This window comes from Tyto alba, unplaced genomic scaffold (genome assembly GCF_018691265.1).
Source record: "Tyto alba isolate M040663 unplaced genomic scaffold, T.alba_DEE_v4.0 Super-Scaffold_2, whole genome shotgun sequence".
Lineage (NCBI taxonomy): Eukaryota > Metazoa > Chordata > Aves > Strigiformes > Tytonidae > Tyto > Tyto alba.
The window spans coordinates 43251607-43276733 of NW_024881282.1; the positions used below are offsets into that span (position 1 = coordinate 43251607).

The 25127-nt window shown below is 35.5% G+C and overlaps 1 protein-coding gene across 3 annotated transcripts in view; it reads left to right on the forward strand.

Moving 5' to 3' along the window:
* Positions 1–19736: 19736 nt before the first annotated feature.
* MGAT4C (MGAT4 family member C) overlaps positions 19737–25127 on the forward strand; it is a 440656-nt gene continuing 435265 nt past the window's right edge. For all 3 annotated transcript variants that reach the window (XM_033000009.2, XM_033000011.2, XM_033000010.2), the window contains exon 1: positions 19737–20029. The gene's annotated coding sequence lies outside the window, so the exon portion shown is untranslated. The remainder of the gene's footprint in view (positions 20030–25127) is intronic.

The window sequence follows — 25127 nt, forward strand, 5'->3', positions numbered from 1 at the left end:
ACTCTAACCACTAAACTAGAAAATCTTCATTAATATGTTATTTGAACATAATATTAGGTTTTGATACGAACATTTTAAGCTAATTCCTTGTAGTTGAAAAGAATGTCAGGCTCCTAAACTAAGATAGGGAGCATCAGGAATCAAAAAAGCTGTTGTATGCTGAGCCATTCAGAGAAGTGTCAACAGAAAAGGGGCAAGGTCTGTCTTGAGGTGTTGTGGAGGATCCTAACTCATTCAGAATACGTATTTATTCTATATCTGTATCCCAGTATACAGAAAGGCCACAGCTTTTACTTTTGCTGTGATTTCTCCTACATTAGTGTGCCATTCTGTATTGGCTGTATTATATCTGTGGGCAAAACATAAAAAAAAGGATTACCACACCAGTCCACTGAAAAATTTGGCAGAGCACATAGTGCTATAGATGACAGAAGCAGGAGCAGCAGGTCCTGGAGAAAGAAACTCCAGCTTGAGCCAGGTGGTACTCTACAGTTTACCCAGTTTGATTAATTTTAAATTGTTTGAACAACAAATGTGTCCTTGAAGAAAAAGGTTATGAAAAAATTCGCATTAGTGGAACTTCCGCTGATGTATTAGCTGGCAGGCTGGCTGCCTGATTTACAGAGGAAAGGAACTGAAACAAGGAAACGATTTGAGAATGGATTTGGAAAAAATTTGTTATCCAGGAAAAATCCAGGCCATTGAGTCAAATGGAAATAAGTCATCTCACATGACTGAGAACTGTCTGAATAATCTTTATACTTGACTTTTTTTTTTTTTCTTAAAGAAGAGCTATAACTTTAAATTTCTCAGTAAATTAAATGTGGGCTAGTAAAATTAAACTATTAATAGATAAGTAATGATTTATGTTTCCCTTAAATATATAAAAAAATGTTTTACTTGCTTTATTTTCTCCCAAACTACCTAATTTATAAAATTCATTTAGAAGAGAGGCCATACTACTGGGGAAAAAAGCAAAACCAAAATCACCCCAACAAACGAACAAAACCCCCTGTTGTTCTCACTTAAAAACTGGAATTAATTTTGATTCACTTAATTTGAGTCACCAAATAGCTAAAAGCTAAACTCCTTCAACAACTCCATTCTTTATCCTCCTCTGCCCAGTGGATTTACACTAGCAGTATCCTAATTTTTTAAGGTTTTAACTTCCCTGAGGATGAAGTGGACATCTATTCTTCAAATAACTACATGAGTAATTCCATAGGTAAACAATTTTAATGAACAACTCACATGTTACAAAACAAACACATACACAGAATAGCAATATCCTCTATGTCCAATTCATCCTACCAATTCAGTCTTTATGAAATATGGATGTATTTGTCAATGGTGTGGAACATATATTTGCTTCCTTTGGGTTAGCTGGCTGTCCTGCACTTTCTCTCCTCTCTGAGATTTGGGGGTGGGATGGGGTCTGGACAGAATGGCTGATTAGTGAAAATTAGTGCCTATTGTTGAGGATGTAGATATATTACTTTTTGTGTGGGGGGGTGTTTTACTTTTCTATCTTCTCTTTGAAAGTCCACAGTCCAGACTCAGCAAATGTATTTCTCTCTACTTTTTGGCAGTCTGACACTGATAATGATGATGAAGTTCTGATTAAAAACACTGCAGTTAATTAAATTTCCGTGTCTTTTTGTAACATATGTAATTTTAAGGCTGCACAAGGTTCTTATCACAATATCCTTTTGTGAAACGCAGTAGCAGAATAATAAAATTTGTAATTGTGGTCTGAGAATATGTCTGTCAGTAGAAGGAGGCATAATCTTTTTTTAATTAGGGGAAAGGTTGAATAATCTGTCCAATGCCTAAGTGGCATTGCTATTTAATAACTGTTCTCATTTTGCTAAGATCTACAGTGTAGAAGTTTCTGGTGGGAGAAACAGGATGAAAAACTGCTTTATTTCTGACTCACTGATTTAAATAAGTTATAGTCTTCTCAACTAGTTATATCTCTAATTGTCTTTCTCTTTCAGGTGGAAAAGTCTGCAATACTTAGAAATATTAACACTGAAATTAACATAAAATACTAGCTTGTAGAGTTTCACATTATGTCTTCATACTACTAGACAGAGGTTTCAGTCTCAGCTGCTGGTGTCTGCAAATCATGGGAAATCGGTAATGCAAGATTTTGCAAGGAAATGTCTAAAAATCTGTATGTTTATTCCACTGTGATTCTCCATATGACTCTCACAGTGGAGTTTATTTAAAGATAGAATAGGTAGAATCCCATGTGTTAGATCAAGTTCTATATGTAACTATCTTGCACAGCCAACTGGAGTACTTGGATAAACATTTTCTCATACCAACTTTTCCTATTTGGGATTAGTGTTAATAACCGTATAGTAGCTTTTTACTTATGAAAATACAAGTACAAAAGTGTATTACGAGTGGAAAGAGAAAATAGTAACAGGTCAGCTCACTTTCACTTCACTCCAGATGCAAACTGTTGCTAGTCACAGTAATTCACAGCTGCATCCCTTTGACATTATCTGAACTTCAAGAGCTCCAAAATCAAAATACAGTGAATAGCAACAGATGGGCTTTATTGCTGAGCCAGATTTCCCTAGAGTTTTAGTAGTACGAACAAATTATTTTTAGTGGTCTATTATAGTGTAATTAATTTAGAACTCTCAAAGTGGGCTTTTGTGAGTACCTCTCTCAATTCTTTTCTACATAAGAGATCATGCAGCGTAACAGTATTCCCCCAAGACTGATGTTCCTTCCCCTTTGTTGAAATCCCAGAGTTCTGGTCAGTTTGTCCATGAAGAAAACCAGGCAGGATTAAAACCTTCCTGCCTACTTGAGTAAATTTACTGATGTTTCCTTTGCTAAATAGTCCTATGACTTGCAGAAACTATGAGAAATAGTGAAAAACTGAAAAGAGAAAAAAAAAATCTCCTAATAAAGGGAAAATAAAGTCTTGTAATGTGAGAAGTCAGCCACAGAATACTATGGCTCTTTCTTACATCCCCACTCCCTCAAGTTTTTAATTCTTAGTGAATGAAGAAATAGAAGCATAAAGTACTTGTGAGGAACATGTAGTATTGGAAAACATTAGCTAATTCCAGTGATAACCTACAAATAGTAGCCTTTAAAGTATGCTTACTGTTCTGACAGGTGATCTGCCAGTCTCTGATAAACGGTCTCTCACTTAAGTGAAAATAAACAGAGTATACGATATTGATTTTACTATAGCTTGTTGAAAGGTCTGTGCTGTAGGTAATATTGTGGAATTGCAATATGATAAAATGACTGCTGGATAAGAACATTCTTTGTCACTTGTCTCCTCAGTTTTCTCTTACTTTATCTCTGCTTCTTGGGAATAAGTAATCCCTTAGAAACAACATACATGTACTAACTAATAAATTTTGCAGCCAGGGAAAAAAAAATTAGGGTCAACTTTGCACATAGCTACATATATATACAATTATATGATTTCTTGATGTCCATAGAGTTCCTTGTATATGTCAATTTAATTGTCAGCCAAATATTTCCATTTTCAAGTCCTGAATTTGCATGACACTTGAACATCTTGTTAGGAAATGCATTTCAAAAACCTGCATTTCAGAGTTGTCTTTAGTAGTTTAACATTATATAGATGCATATGCTTGCCCTGGAATGACTTCAGAGCTTTGTGTGGTGGTTTGAGCCTACTCAGCAGCTAAATGCCACACAGTCACTCACCCACCCTCCCCCCACTTGGGAATGGGGAGGGAATCAGAGGGGCAAAGGGAGACTCGCGGGTTGAGATAAAAACAGTTTAATAACAGTAACAGAACAATATGCTGACAGCAGTATCAGCAGGTAATGTACAATACAGCTGCTTACCTCCCAGCCAGCCATCCCAAACACAAAGCCACCACAGCCACACTCCCAGAAGTGAGAGCCCCTCCTGGCTCACTCCTGCCTTTATATAGTGAGCGCAATGTCACGTGACATGGACTATCAGCCAATCCAGGCCCAGCCCTCCAGCTGTGCTCCCCCCGCCCCCGCACACAGGTGAGGGCACTGGGACCTGGGGAGCCCCTGGGGTCTCAGGGTGCTGCAGCTCCTCCCGCTGCCAGACCAATGGGAGTTCTAGTCCAGCCCCAACCAGGACACTTTGATAAAAACAAGGTTAGTCATATAGATATGTATATATGCCTACCCTGGTTTTGTGCTGTGAGGAGGTACAGAAAACCAAAAATGGGTGGTTACCTACTGTTATTTTCTGTCACTAACAGTAATTTGTTTTTTATTTAAAAATATATTGCAAGAACAGAGTGGAGTAATAAACCAGAAATAGGCAGAGGTTAGAAGCAGTTAGCTTAACTAAGCCTTCATTTGCTTTCACTTCCCAAAAGAAAATATGTTGCTATGGGTGAAATTTCTAAATAAAATGACTTTTCTAGCAGTATTTCCCTGTAGACAGCAGTAGTGAGTCTGTTTTTATAAACAGGATTTCAGGTGGCTGCTAAAGACTACGTGAATCACATTGTCTTCCTCAGCTCAGAGCAGGTATAAAACAATCAGTGGTTTATAGAATCTGATTAATTAGATCCAATTTTTAGTTAGCATCAAACCTCTTGTTATTGAAGATGTGATGGAGCTGTGGTAGCTATGTGAAATGATCATAAGAGGAAATTAATATAAAAAAAATTGTTAGAGCAAAGGACCATATGTGTTGACAAAAAAAAAGGGGAAAAAGAGGACAAATAGTTCATTATAGTGTAAGTTGCCATGAGATGCTTGTGCCTTAGAATAATTTCTTGGTGTTGTTTTTATTGACCCTGCTGTATATTTTGTTTAGAACTTCAATCAGAAGTTTGAGTCAGATCCCAAGTAAAATATATACAAGTACAAGTGTAATTACATGTCCTGGGTTGAGTGAGTGGTGGAGTTTTTTGGTGGCAGGGGAGGGGGATATCGGGGCAGCCCCCTGTGAGAAGCTTCTTGAAGCTCCCCCAGCACCACATCAGCTCCACTTCTGTTTGGGAAATTGAGCCAATCGGCTGCATCTCTGCAATAACGTATTTAAGAAGGGATGTGGTGATGAGCAGTGGGACTTGTGAGGAGGAGTTGCCGCAGCTGCATGAACACCAAGGTCAGTGGAGGAACGGAGGAAGAAAGGAGGGGGAAGGTGTGCTGGAGCAGAGACCCCCCTGTATCCTGTGGTGAGACGGCAGGGTGACCCCCCTGACACCCATGAAGATCTATGGTGGAGCAGACATCGATTTATGGCCTGTTTCTCCTGCTTGATTGATCAAGGTGCTGTGCCCAAAGAAGGCCGGGGTCTCATGAGAAAAGGCAGCCCCACTGCTGTAATTCAGTGCTGGGAGGATTGCAGCATGTGGGGGTGTCCCATGCTGGAGCAGTTCGGGAAGGGCTGCAGCCGTGGGAGGGAGTCCAGTCAGAGGAAGTTAGTGACCCATGATGGAGCAGTGTGGGGAACACTGTGGCCCATGGGAGGAACTCATGCCGGAGAAAGTTTGTGGAGGACTGTCTCCTGTGAGAGGGGGACCACGATGGAGCAGGAGGAACAAGTTCCAGACACTCCCCTCACCAAAGATAAGGGAAGTGGCAGCACTGACTGCACACCCCATTCCCTGCCCCTGCGCCACTGGGGGAGGAGGTAGAGATATCAGGAGCAGAGCTGAGCCCGGGAAGAAGGGAGGGGTGGGGGGAAGGTGTTCTCAAGATGTGGCAATGCTTCTCACTGTCCTACTCTGTTATGTGTTGTTAGTGTCTGTAATAAATGTATGTTCTTTTTTTTTCTTCCCCTAACGAGTCTGCCTTTTGCTCATGATCATAAAGGGGATTTTTTCCCCATCCTAGTCCTATCTCGAACCCCAAGCCTGGCTTTCTGTCCCTTCTCATTGCCAGAGGGGTTGGGAGAGAGAGCTGCTACATTGTGGTTGGCTGCCAACCAGGCCCAAACCACAACATTACAATGTCACAGGTGTTACTTTGTGAGTCACTAAAGATAGGTTCAGTTAAAGCTACCCAGGTGGGAACTTCTGAAATGGTTATAAACACAGTAATTAATGTTAATAAGTCCTCTTGATCCCTGTTGTGCTTCTAGTCCTGCTCTTTTTTTGCCAGTCTTGTTTTTCATCCAGCAACCTTCATTAACTTTTGGGTGGCAAGAAATTCTATACAGGTACCCTTGGTTATCCAAGAAAAGTATTTTCAGTCTCCTGTGAAGACTGGCTGTGTATTTATTCATTGCTGTTCTCAAGATCCTCTGATCTTTTCTTACTATATAAATCTTTTCTCATTCTTTTCTTTCCCTACTTCCTTTTGTGTTCTGGAAACATCCCTAAGCTGAGTAATAGTCAGGTATAGCACTTATTAATAGATCACCACTGAAATATTATTGTTTAAAAATCCACTAGAAAGAGTTAAAAATTAGGGATTTTTAAAAGGCATCACTAATATTCTTCCTAACTTACTTTTCTCCTCCCTTTTAAACCTGCTTCATAAATACTTCTAGTAGCTTATGTTTTAGTAAAGGACCAGATTGAAGTACTGTTTTTCTACTTTTAGGAATGAGATTATATTATTATATTCAGAAGTGGGTTTGACGTAAAAATTGAGGGGTATAGGGAAACATTGATTTAAGTTATTCTCAAATGCTACACAAATTTAGCAAAGCAGATTACTTATGAAAATAATTTGTTTAGGCCTCAGTAATCTTAGCAAATGCTGGAAGTACAAAAGTTATATAAATTCTTACATTCGTTGTATACCCAGTTTCCATCTGAAAGTTGAATGGGTGGATAAAACCTTTATTTTCTTCTTCCTCTGTTGCCTTTCAGGCGTGGCAACCTGGTTCAGGAACGGCACGGTGACCAATCGCAGGCCGCTCGGGCCATCAGCTCACAGACACCAATGTGGTGGATGGAAAATGGCGTTTTATTGAGGAATATACAGGCCTTATATAGCTTGGGTTTACAACATCACTTCCGTCTGCTTACATCACTGCTACATTACTATTGGCTATCGGGCTATCAGAAAAAGGGGCCCTATCTTTCCGTACAGTGTGATATCTTCTGACCACCAAGCCTTAACTACCTACATTCCTCCTTCTTGGTTTTGGACTTGCTGAGCACAAAGGAAATATCTGGGTTAAGTGGTTCCTTTTCACTCTATGCGCACATTCTTTCCTTGAGTACATAATTAATTAGAATCATCTATCTAATAAAATAGCCATAGACAAGATGTCTATCCTGAAAGGTCAGATAGTGTTGAAATTCTTTTCTGAATCTGGAAATTTTGGGCGACATTTATTTGAATGAACTTTTTTATACCAGTTCTCAGAGGTGTCATAAGTCCTCAGTTCAGCTAATATAGTGGAAAAAATTAATTAAAAAGCACTTCTGAGCTTTTGTGTAAATGATGAGATAAAAAGAGTAGAATACCACATCGATCAGTCAGGTGCCTATTTTCTTATTCTACAATTATTTTTTACTTTTAAATCATGTACTCTTAGCATAGCAAATGCTAAGTTCAGTTAATGCACTGGTAGGACTTATGTGTTCTTATGTGTAAGAAATGTAGTTGTCCAAAATGTCAAAATGTTTTTAAAATATTCTTCATAGTACATACATATCCAAAGTACTTTCAGAAAAAAAATGTGGGGTTTGGATTATTGTACTGAAAACCTTATACTGCCTATATAATTGTCTTTGGCTATTATTAGTAAAGGAAAAAACCCCACTAATGAATAAATTAAGCTGTCACAAAAAATATAATAATATAATTATTGTAAAAGCAAACTTGCATTTTCTCATACCATTAATACTGAATTCAAATCACATTTGTAGATATTTTTTTCTTCTCTTTATTCTTTTATTTTTTCCATCTAAAATCCTTGGGCTTTTTAAAACAAGGAATAAATACTAACTTATAGTAAATATATCTAATTGCTGTTAACCAAATGGAATACAGTTTGTATCAGCTTAAATATGTGGTACAATCTTCTTTTGAGTCATAGTAAAATGCAGCATATGGACTGACAAAAAACATTGATTATGTGAAGTTCAGTGTCAGATTAAAGCTTATTTGATTTTTTTTCTCCTTGCGAAATCCATTTCTAAATATAATGATCTACATATATATGTTAGCAATGGAAAGTCAAAATATTTTGTGGATTAAGTTACAGCCAAAAATACATACTCCAATGTGTTTTTTTTAGCCTAAAAGTTTTTGTTGAGTGACTCAAAGTAGGAGTAAAGTTTTAGTAAAGAGGAAAGGAAGAATAAAAAACAATTTCTCAGTGGTCAATAGAACTCAGTGTAAATTCTGTTGTCCATTATTTTTCATGTAATGAACCACCTGACAATTGTTGGTTAACAGGACTATTCTATTTTCTAAGGTACCACAGCACTGTAAATTTATTTCTGCTGAAAAATGTATAAGCAACAGGAGATGTTTTCAAATTAAAATTATCTAGTTACAAAAATTTAAATATGCAGTTATTTTTAAGGAAGAATGTGGAATGGAGAAAGCATCTGTAGAAAAATTTATTATCTCTGTGATGGCACATGATTCAGTTAGATGCATTTGAACATGAGTAAAAAAATTAATATGGTATTTAATCTCAAATACTTATTGTAATTCTTCAGTGCCCAAAGCAGTCATCTGCAAAGCATTCAAGTGCATGAATATATGCTTATATCTACCTATGGGAAAATGTTTATTCTAAAACATTTTATATTCCTATTTATTTTGGGGACATAGTCTCACGATATTACCTGGAATGTGTTATTAAGTGAATAGATTTAGTTAAGAAAGCTGATGTGGGCTGGAAAATGATTAACAGCTTTAATGGCATTGATACATTAGCACTCAGGTGAAAGAAGTAGAAGAGAAGATCTCCCACACAAAGCATGCTATATTAACTGTGACTAAATGGGGGGGGGGAAGAAAGGTTGGTTTAAAATAATAATAATCTAAACTATTAAATGCATCAAGAATAAAATGATTCTACTTGCTCTATCTTATTGCATTGTATGAAATGTTTCAGAATAATGAAACTTATGGTAAATACAGTATATTTATTTATCCTTAAATATTTAAATAGACTCATAAGAATAAAATAGCATTAAAAACTTGTCTTTTTTTTTTTTTTTTTTTTTAATACTGATGATAAAGTACTTCAGAGGTGAAAAAGAAGGATAATTTCTTTTTTGATTTAAAAGGGGATAGTCAAACTTCTTCAGATGAGGTTGCTTAATGTTGGTTGCTTTCATCCATGCACTCTGTGCAGGTCTTCAAAATTACAATAGAAATAATCCACATGGAGACGCAAGAAATAAGACAGGGAAAATAAAGATGCCTGAAAGAAAGGAAGGAAGAGAAAATGCATGTAAAATGAATGGAGAGAATTAGCTGTGCTGCTGTTGTCATTTGTCTGCTGACAAATAAAGCAGCTGCCTGTAGGACACAGAAGAGTTGAAGGGAAAAGCATTACTTACACTGAAACTTTATTCACTTTTTCTTCCTACACTGCTGATGGGTGCAAACATTGAATATGGTTCAGAAAGGTGAAAGCTATAGTTTTGAAGACCAATCAGTAGTTAGACCTCAGGGCAGATGTACTTTGGAGAATGTTAAAATCTCTCTGATTGGGAGCATGTCATTAAACCTTCCACTTGCATTGACCTTTACACTCTGAGAATGTCTGAGAATGCCATGTGGAAGAGTTTGGATGAGACCATAGTCTCTGGCATTGCTTCAGGATCCACACCCTGGACCTTGCAAAAGATCCTTGAAAGGAAATATAAATATCAGGAAGACCTTTGACCGGTTCTCATCTGAAGAGGGTCCCAATATGGAGAGTGGCCTGAGTAACGACAATCACACCGATGTGGCTACATGTCATCCCCCTTTATTGCCCGAATTGCTTGGTTATATACCTTGCAAAGCAAGCACCTGCTGTTCACACACCCCATACCCCTGGATTATTGGTCGTAAGCAACTTATCACGCACCCAAAGGGAAACTGTGATAGGCAAGCATCTTGCGGTTTGCTGCACACTTGTGCTTAGCTTAGCCAGATACATAGCTGGGAAAATTCCTCATTAACAGATACAGTTCCTCACAACACAGCCCTTCAAGGTCATTCTCATAACACAGCTGTTGTTAGCAGTCTGATCTCAGGCCTGGATTGTCCAAACCCTGCAACAAAATATTGTGGCCATTCTCTGTCAGAAATTCTACTACACTCATCAATAGCCCCATGGACAACAGCAAGCATAGGTTACCTTGCCTTTGGCAAAGATATTAGCTGAGAGCATTTTTGTTACAAAAATGCTTATCTCCTTTGCCCTCATTTTCCAAACAGTATGAAGTCATGCAGCTTGTTGAGCACTGAAGTTGTATAGTAGTGGCATATTCTTGATGAAGAGACTTTCCTGGTCTCTGCATAACTGTGAGTATCATGGAGTACAGAGAGCCCATGGTCCTCAAGAAGTGTGAAGAGGTGTTTTCATTTCCAGTTTCAGCAAGTAGCCTGCAGATGGGATCAGCTGTGGGTGGTATTTCTCAAGAAGGGTCAGTGAGGATGCTCTGTCTCATTTACCAACATGCTATCATGTCTAGTTGAATGGGATGTTTATGGGATATCATTTCATTGATCACTACGAATTGGGAACGTGGATAGACTTTTGCACCAGAAGGAATTCCAGGGTGAATTTTTGCTGACTACTGTGAAGGTAACATTGGTGCCCTGCTGAACTCATATGATACACAAGTTGAACCATTCATTCTAGATGAATAGAACATGACAAGGAACAGTAAATGTGAAATGACTGTTTGAACAAGTGAGGTTTATTTCCTCATGTTCCTCCTCCCACTTTTTTGATTAGAAGCTGAATTTATCTTCCCCATACAGTTGCTCCAGCGGTTACTAAACCTGATCTTCAACAAGATGCCAATTAAAATGATGTACACAGCTAAAGGGAAGTTGCTGTCACAGTGCTTACAGTTGTTTGCTTAAAAACATTTTAATTGTTTAAAAGGAAAAGGTTCTAAAAAAAAGTGTCAAGAGTATAATATTAAAATATCTCATCAATAAGCCTGTGATTTGGGGAGGGGTGGGGAGAGAGAGGGAAATGAGAAAGAAGACTTGCATGGTAGTGATGATGAGGAAGTCTGCAAAAATCTACGAAAGTACGAACAAAATCTGTGTGTGAGGAATTATTTTCTTTTCAAATACACATGAAATTTATTTGTGAAAGAATCAATTTTATTTTCACCAGTGTAAAGGAAACTGCCATATTAATTTATTTCATAGTAGAAACAGTACTGGGAGAGTAAAATTAGCTTTGCTCTATGTTGCATTTAAATTAGTGTATGTTTCATTGAAGTATATGTGCATTTTGTTGTTCTTTCATGTACCTCCACATTCTTCACACAGAATTCCATTAAAGTTAAATTTGGCACTTAAAAATGTAGCTGTTGGGGGCAAAACATTATGTAGTCAAACTAACAGCTTTCAAAGCTTCTTTTTGGGGAGGTTAAAGTACAATGAATATTTAAAATCAATGATTAGACAGAAATTATTTTTCATTTTACCTTCTAAGGAGGGAGAGAGTTTCTCATCAATAAACTATTTTTATACTAAGGAGGAATGTATATGTTGTAAATTATTTTAAATGCAGTCACTGGATTCTTTGGAGAGTGTATGTGTGTCCACAAAAGTGTAAACAGTATGTCAAAGCTGCAATTCAATCTGCAGAAGGCTTTTAAGTCTGAGTTTTCTAAAATGAAGTGATGTCTTTTCCAGATGGTGATTTACTATAGCACAATAGATAATTAAAGCATACATGACTTAGACATTTGTGAGACTTTCTGATGGTATCACAATGGTGAATGGCCTGCTCTTCATGCAAATTAATGTATCAAAACGGAAGGTATATATGTTCAGCAACACTCATGTCATTAACTGTCAAGATGAGTAAAAGAAGTCTTAGCAACTGTTTTAAACAGAGGAGATGAGCCAGTTTCAGAGGGAGACTGATCACTGAGTAAATCATTAGTTATTTTCTAAAATTCACAAAATACAACTGGAATAATCTAGTTTGATTTCCTGCATGAATATGGACAACAGGCCTGCCTAAATTATGACTGTTTGAAAACCGGTGTACTTAGTGATACATAAAAGGACTTAACCACCTCTTTCATTTCAAACACACAGTTTGTCACCACAAGAAAGAACTTTTATGTGAATTGACAAGAACAGAAATATCATTAAGATTTAATTTAAGTCTGCCCAGTTTTTCAGAGACTCATTTTAGTTGGTGTCCTACAGTTCTTAGGGAAAAAAAAAAAATAAATAAGATTACATTTAAAATTTCTACTAAAGAAAAATCTTATGCTCCCTATTGCATATGGATCCTCTTGGATCACATCCACTGTGATTCTGTTTTTCCAGTAACATCTTGGAACACACAATCTCATTTTAAGGAATACCATGTTTTTTTTGTTTGTTTTGTTTCTTTTTCCCTTACCAAATAATGTAGTCAGTAGTATTAAAAAAGTACAGTCTAGGAGTCAGAGTCTGAGCTTAAATTGGTTGTTATTCCAATACAGAGTTGATTTTAAGAACCTCACTTTATTACATTTCATAGTGAGCCTCCCATTTTATACAATAGGATGTCTGAAGATTTTTGAAGCCTAAACTGATCTCCTTGTAGCCATTAATTTTGTTTTGTGCATGTCTTGGAAAAATGATTGATGAGATCCATATAGTCAATTGCAATGGTTTTGTTTGCTTGGATTTTTTGGTCTATTCCATTGGAGTGAAATTCATGTGCAGCATACCAGAGGAATATTCTAAGGTATACAGTCATGCAATGTTTTTGTTTGGTGTTTTTTTTTTTTTTTTTTTTTTATTTGACTGCAAATAAATTGGTTGCATTTAAAAGTTGCCTCATTTTCCAAACATACATGTATTCTTCATGCTAGGAGCATATCCATCACTGCACCTTTGTGCAACACAGCTTGTTATGCCCATAGATATCTATTATGAGAATGCATTAGTGCATTAAATAAGGTTCACTAATGCACCTTCACACTCATTACTGGAACAAAGGACAATTTCTTTTGCCATGGCAAGTGTGACTATGTAGATATTTTTCTAATAAAGACAGACAATGAAATTGAAATAAAGTTTGGGGTTTTTTATTTTTTTTATTTATTCTGATTTGTCTTAAAATATATGTCTATTGAGAATTCACATTTGTTCTGTGTGAATACAGTCTGGCACTTTATCTTTGAAATGCATTTCTCTGAAACATGTTTCAGAGTCAAATCCAGATACACAGAACATGGGGAACTGTATTCAGTGTTAGACATGCTAGACATGGTTTTATTTGGTCAGATTTCTTTTGAAATATAGTCACCACCACTACACCTACTCCTCCCCTTTTCATAATGTAATCTATTGAAAAATATGTATAATAGGAGACAGATTTACAGAAGAAAATAGGTTTCATACCCCTGAATTCTTGACTGTGAGAGAATTATTAGACAGTTCTTAGCAGTGGATACATGTAAGCATCTCAGGATATCTGGTCACATAAGCACTGTTTTCATTAGAGGAAGATAGTTTCTCATGTCCCAAGACTGTTATTTTCTAGATAAATTTACTATAATTTCACAAGAGCTGTTTTGTCAAGATGCACCTTCTTTCTTTTTTTTTTTTTTTTTTTTAAGATTCATATCTGTCTATGTTCTATATGTAAAATGAAACATGAAGAATAATACCTTGAAGTTTTGAATAGAAGTCTGAAAGCGTCTATATTTTATGTGTAATGTATCATCCTTTTTTTCATTCTTCTGTTTTGATGGGAGAACTGGAAACAAGATGTGAACCTTCTTACTGTTTTCACTACATTGTCCTTAAATAATCCTTTTATAAAATTTTAAGTGGTAAAATAAGATAAAAAGAGGTTCACACCCTCCCCCCCCCCCATATCTTATTTGTAAGGTAATCTTAAGATTAAAGACAATGATTCAATTTCAGTGGAACAAATAGCAGCCTATGATCCTTTTCCTCTATTTTGTTTATTTATTTATTTATTTATTCATTTATTTATTTAAAATCAGGGTGTTCAGGACAGGTTTATCAGGTTTTATCACTGCAAAACCACTCAGTGGTACCTCAGAGCTAAGCAGAAGCTTTCTGAACAAATGAAAAGGTTTGGACATGCTTGAACATGCTCTGAATTCCACGTTGAACTGCCTCAAGGTGCATGATGTTTATATTCCATGTTTCTTCTTCCTTGTTTCATAAGACATTATTTCTCTAGCTCACCATTTATTTGTGTTGTAGTAGTGACTAAAAGCCCTGTTCACTTGTCTGGAATTATATAACAGCAGTTTTGTTTTGCTTTATTTTCCTCCAGTATCTTAATCTGTTGCTCTCAATTCACATACAGCTGCTGAGACTTCAGGCCATGTAACACAAGTTTTATGGGTTTCCAGAGAGGCACATAAACTTGCCTTGAGTTTTTGAGATGAAAGGTGATGTATGAATTCAAAGTAAGATCCTATTCACTGTAATGCAAATGAGAACTGAAGGAAACAAATATGTAGCTAAAAAGTTGAAAGCAGGAAATTTGAAGGATCTTTCATCAGCGATTGTTGAAATTTTAGGAGTGCATGTGTCTCCTTATAGTCTATCCAGCGGAGGACAGAGGACAATGAAATCCAGAACAAGAAATGCTTTGTGTATCACATGCAAACTGTTGGGAGATTTCTTGTTGAATAATTTAAGACACCTATAACTAAAGTGAAATGAGATCTCTTAATTGGTAATATTCTATTTATTTTACAATATAGATATTTAATTACTTTCAAGACAAAATCAAGTCATGGTTTTGTTGTGGTTTTTTTTTTTTTTTTTTTTTTTTTTTAATAACAACCACTAAGATGTATTACTGCTTTTTTTTTTTTTTTTTTTTTTTAATGTGTGATGTTTGCAGGTTTAAATGGAATTATCTGAAGAAACAAAAGCAAAAAAACCCAAAAAATCAACAAACAAAAAACAATTAACAAACCCACCCCAATACCAAAACCCCTAAAACCTAAATTTTTATGAAAATTGAAGTCTGGAATCATAGAATCTTAGAATGATTTGTGTTGGAAGAGACTTTTAAAGATCATATAGTCCAACACCCCCTGCCATGGGCAGGGATATTTTTCACTAGATCTTTCACTATAAACCAAATGTTTTTATATTAAATGAGTGACTGCAAAATTCCAAGTAGCAAGAAACCTGGAAAAAAAAAAAACAGTGGCAGCAGAGTTGAGTGTAGGAGGAGTATACCTGTTTGGTGGTTTGTTTTTTTATTTTAACATAGTTAGGTTTTTAACTATTTGAATTATAACAGATCATAACACCTCTTTTGGTTCTCATTTTTATCTTTGTCAGGTTCAGTACAAGGGCATGTACATTCATCTTTTGGAGCACACATCCTATGTTTTCCCAGTTTCTGTGTTTCCTCATGGAGTGGTGTCGGAGAGCATGATCTGGTTTCCATTTGATTGAAACAAGACAAAACAAAACAAACAAACAAAAAAACCAAACAAAAGAAGACTCACCCTAGGAGTACACGTAATTCACTCCAACTGCATATTCAATACTTGCAACAAATCTAAATACCATGAAAATAGAAACTCTGGAAAAATATGTAGTATGATGTCAGGACCCCTCAGTGAACTGTTATATTTTACAGATCTTACCTTTTCAGTCTTGACATCTTGGTGATAATAGGCATAGTCAACTTCTCTTAGAGCAAGTATAAGGGTGTTTGTGTGTATTCTTCCATGTATATATCTGTTCATAAAGTATTTAAACTGTACATTGGCTAATAAGAACATGTACCCTGTAATGGGGATCATGTGACAACCTGTGAGCCTAAGATGGAAGTAAGGATATAGTGCTTCTGGTTGTCAGATAATGACTGATAACTCTATATAAGGCAGAATTAGGGGAAACACATCATGCAGAACTTTAAATTAAGAATTCTTGGATTATGTTGATTTTTTTCCCACATCTTTTACTTATCTATGGCCATCTAAATACTTAAATGGTCTTTGGTATATAACTGTTCCATTGTCTTCTGTTAGTGTACAAATGTAGTAAAGAAAGATAACCAGATAATCTACCTACCTGCTTATTTTGGGGAAGGAAAAAAAAAATATTCACTGTTTAATATTGTATGTTCAAGTCTGAAAACTGTTGCTTTTCTGAAAGGCACAATGAAAAAGGCTTGAAAGCAGGAAGTTTAACAATAATCAAAAAGGAGAAATAACACCAGAATATTCAGAGAATGTATTCCCATTCTTCTCACTAAGTTTCAATTGCTTTCTTCAGGGAACCATATAAAGTAGAAGACTGAAGTTTGAAGAGAGCCTTTCAGCTGACACTAGTCTAAATCATCCCTGTTCTAGGGACACATTTCTGGTTTAAGTAAATTCTCCCACTGAAGTGGTTTAATCAGTGCCAAATAGCACACCAACATTTGAATTTCTGCTTCAAATTTATGTACTTCTATCTTGAATACCTTTTCCCACATTACAATTTGCTAGTGTATGAATACCCCGCGCAGAAGAGCAGACTACGTAGGTGCACTCATAATGGAAACTAACACTTCTTACTATTAAATCTTAAGATTAGCAAAAATATTTTTATTAAAGTTTTTTATTTTGATCCATACCTAGTCCCCTATGAATCGAAGAAAGAAAAACTAGCAACAAACTGTGGCCTAAAAAACATGCAAGCACTAACAAGTGTCACATATTTCAAGAGCAAACAGTGAAGAAACATATGAAGCAGCTAAAAGTATGCAAGATTTCAAGCCACAATAATGAAAAAGCTATTTCAAATTGTTTACTAAATGCTTATATGTATACATGTATTTTTTTGAAGTTATTTTATATATATGTATACAAAATATACAGTGGCAAAAAAATCTTACTTTCTGATGCTGAAGTTTTCATCTTTGAATTGCATATCTCTACTCCCACTGGGGTTTGTATTAGAAGTTCTTCTCTTTTACTGAAATCTAATGCAAGACAGGCAGGATAAAGCATGGAGAAAACAATCTGAATTCATTAACTATTATTTTGTCTCCAGTGAAGAATGTTGGGGAAATAGAAAAGATAAACCTTTATCTAAATTGAGTTCTTTTCCTCATTGTGAATTACTGGTTGGAGGAGAGTTGTAGTTCTGAAAACTTAACCAAATATTTTTTTTATATTAATATATAGTGTTAAAAGGGGGTTTCTTTAATATTCTTTAGACATCTGCCTGGTAGTTCTATAACTCCACTACTATTTAAGTTTAAAAACTAGATAGGCCCAGTGTATAGCTTCAGTTTTTAGAAATTAACTTTTCTGAAGTTCTAAGTTATACCCAGGTCAAAGTATTCTTAAAACAATTACAACTTCTGTTATCTAAGTAGGTATTGCATCACACAGTTACAATACGCACAGTGTTACAATATGCATCATTGTTTTCAGCCCCTGCCCATGATGCTGCTTCTGTCTTTTGACATTTTGAAATGTGTTTTTGTAACTGGATTGTAATCCAGTAATGCTGTAGCACAACAAAAATATGTAGCATGCTATGTCAACAGTGTCACCTCTGATTCCAACCTGAACATCTCAGACTGTCAATTTAATACCAAAAAGATATTAAACTGTACCAGTAGTTATCTTGGAAAAAAAAAATCCTATTCATTTTTTTTTCCTGGTAATGTCTGAGAATTTCTTGTGAATCTATTGATGTCTTGTTGTAAAACCCTGTAAACCTAGTGACTGCACTCTGCTGGGTGGTTTGGGACTAATCCCTAATAATATTCAGGGATTATTAAACCTCTTTCCCTGAAAAAAACCCAATTGTTAGTACTGAAGTTCACCTTCTTTCTTTCTCTTCCTGTTTGCTTAAGAACAGTGAGTTGAATAAGTGGTCAAAGTTGAGAATTTTACTGAGACATTTTGGATTACTTTGTTTTGTTGGCTAAATTGCTTCTCTATTTTATTCCATGTCACACCCCAAAATCCAACGAGAAACCTCCTAGAAACTGGGATGTTAATGTTTCTGATGTACTAATATTGATGGCTAGGACTGCAGCCTATCAAGTCTTACCTAGAATTAAGAAGTCCGAGTGTCACAAAACCAGAAATAATCCTAGAGCAATATAACATGGGAAACTTTTGAATCTCTCTAAAAATATTTTTTATTCTGGGCTACATTTATGTGTTTTGTATTTACTGAAAATTTTGGTCTTGTGAAGTGCTTGCATATGATCCAAGGGGTAGTTGTTGAGACAAAGGCCAAAGGAGCTTCTGTTTAAAAGATTTAGGCTGAACATAATGCCTTCGGTATGGAACACAGAGGATCTTTGGGGCTGGTGGGTTTATTGACATAACTAAGGAAATGTCACATTTCTTGTTAGGAAATCAAGGAAATCAGTTAATCTTGACCATGCCTTTTCACTTCACCTGGTATCTTTCTGTTAATGTGAATGCATGTTTTACCTCAGGGGGATGGGGAACAAAACAGACCTCAGCAGCCAGGTCTCAAAGATTTTCAGTCTCCTCATGACTTTTTGATGAAAGTATGGTCTATGTCTATTTCTTGGTGGTAAATTTACTTATCATTCTCAGAATGCTCTAGAACTAAGGCTATATTCACATGTATTCAGAAAGTTATTGGTGATTGATACCTAGGACTTCAGAAAGCTGGATCAGTTGAAACTAAAGAAAGGATTTGCAAAAATGTCTGTTTACTAGGGAGCATGACTGACACTGGTTCTTTGAAAGTACTGCTTTTTTTTTTAAAATTGTATCCAAAGTTTGAGAGGATAAAATGTTAAACTTCATTTACTATGTGCAACGATAACCTCCTGCACTTGAGCTATCTATACAACAACTTTTTACATAACAGCTTGAAATTAGTGACTTTGTCAAACAGCTTTGGCACTAAACTGATGTCTAAAAAAACTTCAGTTCTATCTTCTCTGTAAACTAGTGCAATCAGAGAAGTGGTTCATAATTAAAGATCAACAACCTGATGCAAAATTTAATTTTTTTTAGCAAAACTTTTTAGTGGCATGCAAAACATAGATCACTTTTTTTTTTTTATGATTATCTACTAAGGCTAAACATGTTAATTGTTCAGAATTTAGCTGACAATTTTTTGTCAACAAGGGGAAAATACTGCCACTTCCTCTCCTGGAACATTAAAAATTAAGATAACTTCAAAGACATTATTACTGTTAAAAGCAAAAGAGAAAGAACAGGTAGTGGAAGAATAATTTGAATATAAGCAGGTAAAGTTTGGGAAGCAGTGAAAATTTCTCCTACCTAGATTGCTGGGCAGTTATATCATGAAGCATGCTGCCATTTATCACCTTAAAAAGTTTGAGTATTTCTTCCAGATAGAAAAAGCTAGGGTGGTTTTATGTCTTTTTTTTTTTTTTTTTTTTTTTTTTTTTAACCTGTGGCTTGAAAGAAAACAACAGTGAGAATGAATTTCATGCTAGTAGAGACTTTTAAGACTACATTTAGCTGCAGTCACATTAGCTTAGATAATGGGAGAATTTTTCTTCATTGAAAATGCTCCCTGTCGCTTAAGAAGAACTCACTGAGGCAGCCTGCCATCTAGCTTTTTCACAGCAAAATAGGCTTGCAGACTGCAGATGAGAGACTCGGGAGCAGAGACAATTTTAACTTAGCCATCCCTAATTTATCTCAAGCTTTTTCAATTCATCTTCACTGCTCTATGCACACTGGAACACCAGATTGTCAACCCCTGGGAACAGAATGCAACCAGGGATCTAGAGAGCTGTCACATCCTGAGAAATATTTAAATTGTGCTGATTTTCTTCTGGAGTGCTGAGCAGAGGGAATGAAACTCTCCATCAAGTCATAGCTTTGCGGGCAATAGATCAGAGGATACTGCCAGTTTTTCTAATGGATTATTGTTATCGGGCAGGTTCTTCCTGAAGGTATGTAGTTACTCTCTCAATTCATTACCCACACTATTTATCAGGTAATGATCTAATGAACTAGTAATCCAGATGCATTAAGAAAAATGTTAACTAAGTGATCTGCATTGATTGAATGATGGCACTTTATTGCAGCATGTTTGCAGGTAAAATACTCTGATCTACTTACTGTAGATATGTTGTAGCTACTGCCAAGTGCTTTGTCAGCAACCACCCCAGGCAAAAAACATTCCCTAACCTTTAAACAAAAAAAGCAAAAATCCTTTGTACTGCATTTAACATTGCCACAAGTTGATGCTGTCCAGAGAATGTTGTTTTTTTGAAACAATGAATAATGAAGAACAAAATCATACTTCTCATTTTAAATTTGCTATAGGTGAGTATTTATTTTGCAAAATATTTTCCAAACCGAGGTATGGTCAGAACTCGCCTTGAAGTACTACAAATTAATTGTGGAGTCAGATATTTTGTTGTTTGCTATGATGTTCCACCCTTTCGCATGGGGAGTTAGGATATTTAATTCTGAAAATCTCTGATGTTAGATATGTAACAGAAGCCTGTTGTTGCATCTGTACTGCCAGACTCCAGGAGCTTCTTAGTAAAGCATAAGGATTATATACCACAATAGGGTTTTTTAAAACAAAATCTGTAAAGAAGAATTTCTTGCCTTTTAAACTTTTGTGTTTAAATTGGAGTTACAGCATCTGTCTCCTAATCTGAAATGCATACTGCATGTCTGTATCTTGTGAAGCAGGCTGACCTAAAAATGAAAAATCCCTAAATTGCAGAAGCAGCCAGACATTTTTGAACTATTCCAAGCGCGGGAGTTGCTGCAGATATCGAAAAAGCACTGCCACATTCAAGTTAAAGTCCTGGCCTTGTTACATTCCTGAGTTGACACTCTACCTGAGAACAAGCTCTGGGACTTCAACACAAGAAGAGAGATGCAGGGCTAAGCAAGAGTTAAGCCCTGAAAAAAAAAAAAAAAATCTTATCTGTAGCTTCTTGTCCAGTGCACTTGCTGGGCTGCTGTCATGCTAGCAAGAGTGAATGATGTATGAGCTTGTGTATGGTGTGCTTGATAGTTCAGTGAATATGCTGAACTGGATATTTAGTCACAAGAGACAGATGTTTGTCATATTTTTTAATGTACTTCTGAAAGAAAGCAACAAGATAGTAATAGGTAACAAAGATATGGGCAGAAGGAAATTTCAGAAGCCCATAAGGGTTCAAATCAGTAGGTGTGAGATAACAGGATTCTCTAGTGTATTTAACTTCCTCTATTTCTGGAATGTAGTATTTTCAAGGCATTAATAATTATGTCAGTATATATTGCTCCTGCATGTAGCACCTGAAAGTTCCTTTCCTCTAGAGCCTTGGAAAGGGTGAAGTAATAAGAGGAGAGTTTGATTCTGTCCCATTTTCAGTGAACTCTGTTAAAGTACTTCCTTTCCCATGGACCTCAGAAAGTCTGAGGCAAAGAGGCTTTCATTAAGCTCTCCCTAGAGGTTCCTAGCATCAGCATGCTATTTTTAAAAGGAAGTATGCACACTAGCTGTGTTTCTCTCAATCTCCCAAGCTTCTTGTTTAAATATATAGAGCCCTCTTAAAATGTTTCTGGATACCCATGGATATTTCAGAATTTTGTGCAGTCACTTATGAATATCACATCCAGAGATGGTAATGTGGGCACTTCTTATTATAGGTTGCTTGTATGAAAACCTGACTTTTCCAGACTGAATTCCATTTTGTGTCCTTCGGGTCCAATTGTGTTTCTTTTTAAATTTTGGGTTACTTAAAACACTAACTAATTAAATATAATTGTTTCTGATATATGGCACTGGGGATTAACATATAGCAACATAACATTATCTTTGATTATCTTTTCTTCAAAGTAAGATGAAACAAAACACATTTAAAAAGTTTTAAATGGGAGGGTATTATTAAATAATAGGAAATAAATTAATATTAATATCTTTATGTTCTATCTTTACCTTCACATTGTTATTTTTCTTTATATCTCCCATTCTTTGCAGTAATAGCTATTCCCCCTTTTCCTGATAGAGATCTACGGTGTGCCCACATATTATTCCATTTTCATCTGGAACTTTTATTGCCTTCTGAAATCCTTTTAAGCTGTTTGTATAAATGACTGTATGACAAAATGTGGTATAGTGTAAGCAGATGAAACTGTTCTGGGAAGGAAGAAAACTGGAGCCCAAATAGTTTATTATGGTGTTAAATTCATCTTATTTAAAGCATAGTCTTCTGCTTGTCCTGGTTCTACTGGTATTCCTGTTCCACTTTTAGTTTGTTATTCTTTCTTCTTTCTTATGTTATCAATTTCCTAAAAATAATGAAGAAAAAAACCCAAAGAAGTTAGTTTTCCAGATGAATTTACAGCAGTACAGCAAACTTGTTTACATTCTTAAGCAGTCCTTAGCTAGTATCACGTCTTGTGCTCCACTTCACTTGAATAAGTAAGCTTAAGTGTTGACTGTATTCCTTCCTTGATATCTTAGGTCCCACTGCTTTCTGTTCTGCTGTGTCCTAGACAAATCATAAAATCGAAAGATCAGTTTTGACTGTTTTCTGTAATGCTCTTGATTTTTCCTTCTGCTTATTTGCTAGCTGTGCAAGGTTGGAGTTTTTTCTTCTCCCAGAATGAGCCCCTAGAATGTACAGATTCGATGTAGAAATTGGTGCAAAAAAGACACTTTCTTTCTTGTGTTATATTTTTCTTCCTTCTTAATTGTTTTATATTCAGGAATATGTTTGTAATAACTATCCTAATTCTATACAGTGGATATAAATAATATCTCTTAGAGACTTCTAAGGAAAAAAAAAATCATGATTGTTTGACATTATCTGTTCTTTGACCACTAGGAGGTAACTGCTGGAAAAAGTGCTTACAAAAAGAAGGGCCTTGGGGTCTGGGTAACTATAGGGTTTTCAAAACAAGAATGAATACTTTCAGGCAAAAACTGGGTATTTCTAAGACGAGGATGTGCTATGGCCTTATTTGTTTCTTCCCTTTATACGTCCTTCTAGATTTCAGGATTGACTTGTCACTATTTACAGCATTTATGAAGTGTATTCTTTTGTTTCAAGTGTATCTTTTACACAGACCATTAGCTAGACAACACATTTGATTATGTAGTAATTCTGTTAAGACTTAAGTAGGTCTAATGACATACAGCAAATCTGTGCTTTTACACACATAATTTCACAATTTTGAGTGAGCAAGAGTGAAAAGATGGTTTACCCTGAGAATCATCTGATTATTGTAAAGCACATGAAGAAATAGGGGTGGAAAAAACATAAAAAGCTGATTGACATTTGTAAAGCTGTCTTATTTTGGTTTAAATGCATCAGCATGTTCTCAAACTATGATCCAGCTACTTAAACTGTGGGACACCCTGCCTAGCTACAGGTGCAAGTTCAAGTCCTCACATAAGTCTTGTGTTATATCTTTCAGCCTCTGATTTCAGTTATGCAGAATATCTGAAACTTTAGTAGACACCGATATTTAAGGAACTGGGTAGAAATTTGTTCATTTTCTCATGAAACAATAAAAAAAGATAAATAAGTACCAGAATTCACTTCTCCTTCTTCTGTCCCCATCTCTTAAAAGAATTCAGATCAAGTAATAACATAATTCTGGTTACTTATATCCTTCTAAGGATATATAATAGACAAAGTTTACAGTCCAAAATAGCTGGTGCTCCTGTTGAAAGGTATATAGCTCACAAAAATATCAAAAAGTCCATGATTAAATTAATTAATACTGGCTTCAGAGTAATATCTTTCAGATTATATATTTTTAATATAATTTTCTAAAAGTGGATCTGAATTTCTTTGTACTGTGACTGACCTTAATTTGATATATTCTAAGCAAAGCATTTTGTTTCGAAAAGCTCCCAAAGATTTGGGGTTTTTTTGTTGGTGTCCCTGACCCCACTTCTCATGCCCCAAATGATATGAAACCACATCTGAAAACCTGTAATAAGTACCCCTATTGTCTTTCTGGAAAGCTCTAATGTTAGAGTAAGATAACTTGAAGACTTGTGAGCATATGGTTCAAGGATTATTTTAACTAAATTTTTTTTAGTCATCTTCATTCTTTCTATGCAGTAGAAAGTAAATATGCTTCAAAAAGCAAGAATGTTATACCCTTAATTTTTTCTTTTTCTTTCTTTTGTATATTGCTGAGGGTGGAAGTTATTCTGAAACATCCAGGATTGGTCTCTTCTTGCCAATAAGTACAGAGGTTTCTCTGCAGTAAGTTTTTTCAGGTGCAATTAAAAATTTGGTTTGTTTGGGGAGTTAGATATTGCTTTTCTATCTTAATGCAGTCATTACAATTTCTGTCTCACATAGAGAGATAAATAGCATTCCTGAAGAAATTATAGTAATATATCTCGCTCTGAATGTCATTTAATATCCAGTTTACCTCTTTCTTGCACGGCTGGAAGTCACTATGTTGAAGCCAACCAAATAAATGTGAGTGGAATCAGGCCCAGTATGTTTAAGTATCTCTGTTTGCCCCTACACGTCAATCATCCCATCTTCAACTGCATCTATTAATAAGGCTTTGAAAAGTAGATTATTTGTTTGGATTCAAAACTGCTTCTGCTTTGCACTTCCAGCTGCTGCTGAAGACTAGCAACATTTTTAAACTCTCCATACCTTCTCAAATTTTGAAAGCTGCTTTATCAGAATTTAAGGCAGACAAACAAATTCTGTTTCAAAGATTTTTAAATAATTCCTTGACTACTTTTTACTAATTTGATGCCCTAAACTTTCATTACTTTAAAGATATGAAATATATGTATTTTATATGGGTATTACCTGGGATACACTTCTAAGATGTATTGTTAATACACACACTTCTATTTAAAAAAAAAATAAATTCAAGTTCTAATTTGACTACTTTTTGAGTAGCAATTAATTTTAAGAAACCTTGGCAAACATGCATATTTTCACATGAACCAAGAAATATTTCTAAATTATGTTTTCAAATGTGTAGAATATTACTACATAAGTAATGATGGAAGAGTTCTCTGTAAAATCAAAATTTACTCTGAATCAGGGAGGA